Genomic DNA, 4,913 nt, shown 5'->3' with positions numbered 1-4,913 from the left:
TGTGGCTGATTTCTGCAGTGATCTCTATTCCTACAGCTCTGAGACCCCTATGGAAAGATTCCACAACTGAGCAAATTTTACTGCGGCTGATTTCTGCAATGATCTCTATTCCTACATTTCTGAGACCCCTATAGAAAGATCCAGAACTGGGCAAAGGTTACTGTGGCTGATTTCTGCAGTGATCTCGATTCCTACAGCTCTTAGACCCCTATAGAAAGAACCACAACTGAGCAAAGGTTACTGTGGCTGATTTCTGCAGTGATCTCTATTCCTACAGCTCTGAGACCCCTATAGAAAGATCCAAAAATGAGCAAAGGTTACTGTGGCTGATTTTGGCAGTGATCTCTATTCCTACAGCTCTTAGACCCCTATAGAAAGATCCACAACTGAGCAAAGGTTACTATGGCTGATTCCGGCAGTGATCTCCATTCCTACTGCTCTGAGACCCCTATAGAAAGATCCAAAAATGAGCAACGGTTACTGAGGCTGATTTCGGCAGTGATCTCTATTCCTACAGCTCTTAAACCCCTATAGAAAGATCCAAAACTGAGCAAAGGTTACTGTGTCTGATATCTGCAGTGATCTCTATTCCTACAGCTCTGAGACCCCTATGGAAAGATCAAACACTGAGCAAAGGTTACTGTGGCTGATTTCTGCAGTGATCTATATTCCTACAGCTCTGAGACCCCTAAAGAAAGATCCAGAACTGGGCAAAGATTACTGTGGCTGATTTCTGCAGTGATCTCTATTCCTACAGGTCTGAGACCCGTATAGAAAGATCCAAAACTGAGCAAAGGTTACTGTGGCTGATATCTGCAGTGATCTCTATTTCTACAGATTTGAGACCCCTATGGAAACATCCAAAACTGAGCAAAAGTTAATGTGGCTGAGATCTGCAGTGATCTCTATTCCTACAGCTCTGAGACCCCTATAGAAAGATCCAAAAGTGGGAAAAGGGTACTGTGGCTTATATCTGCAGTGATCTCTAATCCTACAGCTCTGAGACCCCTATAGAAAGATCCAAAAAATTAGCAAAGGTTACTGTGGCTGATATCTGCAGTGATCTCTATTCCTACAGCTCTGAGACCCCTATAGAAAGATCCAAAACTGAGCAAATGTTACTGTGGCTGAAATCTGCAGTGATCTCTATTCCTACAGGTCTGAGACCCATATAGAAAGATCCAAAACTGAGCAAAGGTTACTGTGGCTGATTTCTGCAGTGATCTCTATTCCTACAGGTCTGAGACCCCTATAGAAAGATCCAAAACTGAGCAAAGGTTACTGTGTCTGATATCTGCAGTGATCTCTATTCCTACAGCTCTGAGACCCCTATAGAAAGATCCAAAAGTGGGCAAAGGTTACTGTGGCTGATATCTGCAGTGATCTCTAATCCTACAGCTCTGAGACCCCTATAGAAAGTTCCAAAAAAATAGAAAAGGTTACTGTGGCTGATATCTGCAGTGATCTCTATTCCTACAGCTCTGAAACCCCTATAGAAAGGTCCAAAACTGAGCAAATGTTACTGTGGCTGATATCTGCAGTGATCTCTATTCCTACAGGTCTGAGACCCCTATAGAAAGATCCAAAACTGAGCAAAGGTTACTGTGGCTGATTTCTGCAGTGATCTCTATTCCTTACAGCTCTGAGACCCCTATAGAAAGATCCCCAACTGGGCAAAGGTTACTGTGGCTGATTTATGCAGTGATCTCTATTCCTACAGCTCTTAGACCCCTAAAGAAAGATCCAAAACTGAGCAAAGGTTACTGTGGCTGATATCTGCAGTGATCTCTATTCCTTACAGGTCTGAGACCCCTATAGAAAGATCCAAAACTGAGCAAAGGTTACTGTGGCTGATATCTGCAGTGATCTCTAATACTACAGCTCTAAGACCCAAATAGAAAGATGCACAACTGAGCAAAGGTTACTGTGGCTAATTTCTGCAGTGATCTCTATTCCTACAGCTCTGAGACTCCTATTGAAAGATCCAAAAATGAGCAAAGCATACTGTGGCTGATATCTGCAGTGATCTCTATTTCTACAGCTCTGAGGTCCCTATAGAAAGATCCAAAACTGAGCAAATGTTACTGTGGCTGATATCTGCAGTGATCTCTAATACTACAGCTCTAAGACCCAAATAGAAAGATGCACAACTGAGCAAAGGTTACTGTGGCTAATTTCTGCAGTGATCTCTATTCCTTACAGCTCTGAGACCCCTATAGAAAGATCCACAACTGTGCAAAGGTTACTGTGGCTGATTTCTGCAGTGATCTCTATTCCTACAGCTCTGAGACCCCTATAGAAAGATCCAAAAGTGGGCAAAGGTTACTGTGGCTGATATCTGCAGTGATCTCTAATCCTACAGCTCTGAGACCCCTATAGAAAGTTCCAAAAAAATAGAAAAGGTTACTGTGGCTGATATCTGCAGTGATCTCTATTCCTACAGCTCTGAAACCCCTATAGAAAGGTCCAAAACTGAGCAAATGTTACTGTGGCTGATATCTGCAGTGATCTCTATTCCTACAGGTCTGAGACCCCTATAGAAAGATCCAAAACTGAGCAAAGGTTACTGTGGCTGATTTCTGCAGTGATCTCTATTCCTTACAGCTCTGAGACCCCTATAGAAAGATCCCCAACTGGGCAAAGGTTACTGTGGCTGATTTATGCAGTGATCTCTATTCCTACAGCTCTGAGACCCCTAAAGAAAGATCCAAAACTGAGCAAAGGTTACTGTGGCTGATATCTGCAGTGATCTCTATTCCTACAGGTCTGAGACCCCTATAGAAAGATCCAAAACTGAGCAAAGGTTACTGTGGCTGATATCTGCAGTGATCTGATACTACAGCTCTAAGACCCAAATAGAAAGATGCACAACTGAGCAAAGGTTACTGTGGCTAATTTCTGCAGTGATCTCTATTCCTACAGCTCTGAGACTCCTATTGAAAGATCCAAAAATGAGCAAAGCTTACTGTGGCTGATATCTGCAGTGATCTCTATTCCTACAGCTCTGAGGTCCCTATAGAAAGATCCAAAACTGAGCAAATGTTACTGTGGCTGATATCTGCAGTGATCTCTAATACTACAGCTCTAAGACCCAAATAGAAAGATGCACAACTGAGCAAAGGTTACTGTGGCTAATTTCTGCAGTGATCTCTATTCCTTACAGCTCTGAGACCCCTATAGAAAGATCCACAACTGGGCAAAGGTTACTGTGGCTGATTTCTGCAGTGATCTCTATTCCTACAGCTCTGAGACCCCTATAGAAAGATCCAGAACTGGGCCAAGGTTACTGTGGCTGATTTCTGCAGTGATCCCTATTCCTGCAGGTCTGAGACCCCTATAGAAAGATCCAAAATTTAACATAGGTTACTGTGGCTAATATCTGTAATGATCTCAATTCCTACAGCTCTGAGACCCCTATAGAAAGATCCACAACTGAGCAAAGGTTACTGTGGCTTATTTCTGCAGGAAACCTCTATTCCTACAGCTCTCAGACCCCTATAGAAAGATCAAAAATGAGAAAAGCTTACTGTGGCCTATATCTCTAGTGATCTCTATTCCTACAGCTCGGAGACCCCTATAGAAAGATCCAAAACTGAGCAAAGGTTACTGTGCCTGATTTCTTCAGTGATCTCTATTCCTACAGGTCTGAGACCCCTATGGAAAGATCCAGAACTGAGCAAAAGTTACTGTGGCTGGTTTCTGCAGTGATCCCTATTCCTACATTTCTGAGATCCCTATAGAAAGATCCAGAACTGGGCAAAGGTTGCTGTGGATGATTTCCGCAGTGATCTCTATTCCTACAGCTCTGAGACCCTATAGAAAGATCAAAAACTGGGCAAAGGTTACTGTGGCTGATATCTGCAATGATCTCAATTCCTACAGCTCTGAGACCCCTATGGAAAGATCCACAACTGAGCAAATTTTACTGCGGCTGATTTCTGCAATGATCTCTATTCCTACATTTCTGAGACCCCAATAGAAAGATCCAGAACTGGGCAAAGGTTACTGTGGCTGATTTCTGCAGTGATCTCGATTCCTACAGCTCTTAGACCCCTATAGAAAGATCCACAACTGAGCAAAGGTTACTATGGCTGATTTCAGCAGTGATCTCCATTCCTACTGCTCTGAGACCCCTATAAAAAGATCCAAAAATGAGCAACGGTTACTGAGGCTGATTTCGGCAGTGATCTCTATTCCTACAGCTCTTAAACCCCTATAGAAAGATCCAAAAATGGGCAAAGTTTACTGTGGCTGATTTCTGCAGTGATCTCTATTCCTACAGCTCTGAGACCCCTAAAGAAAGATCCAGAACTGGGCCAAGGTTACTGTGGCTGATTTCTGCAGTGATCTCTATTCCTGCAGGTCTGAGACCCCTATAGAAAGATCCAAAATTTAGCAAAGGATACTGTGGCTAATATCTGTAATGATCTCAATTCCTACAGCTCTGAGACCCCTATAGAAAGATCCACAACTGAGCAAAGGTTACTGTGGCTTATTTCTGCAGTGAACCTCTATTCTCACAGCTCTCAGACCCCTATAGAAAGATCAATAAATGAGAAAAGCTTACTGTGGCCTATATCTCTAGTGATCTCTATTACTACAGCTCGGAGACCCCTATAGAAAGATCCAAAACTGAGCAAAGGTTACTGTGCCTGATTTCTTCAGTGATCTCTATTCCTACAGGTCTAAGACCCCTATGGAAAGATCCAGAACTGAGCAAAGGTTACTGTGGCTGATTTCTGCAGTGATCCCTATTCCTACATTTCTGAGATCCCTATAGAAAGATCCAGAACTGGGCAAAGGTTGCTGTGGATGATTTCCGCAGTGATCTCTATTCCTACAGCTCTGAGACCCTATAGAAAGATCAAAAACTGGGCAAAGGTTACTGTGGCTAATATCTGCAATGATCTCAA

Source organism: Pelophylax lessonae (assembly GCF_965119305.1).
Source record: "Pelophylax lessonae genome assembly, chromosome: 11".
Lineage (NCBI taxonomy): Eukaryota > Metazoa > Chordata > Amphibia > Anura > Ranidae > Pelophylax > Pelophylax lessonae.
The sequence above is the reverse complement of the archived record's forward strand: the minus strand, read 5'-3'. Positions refer to the sequence as shown.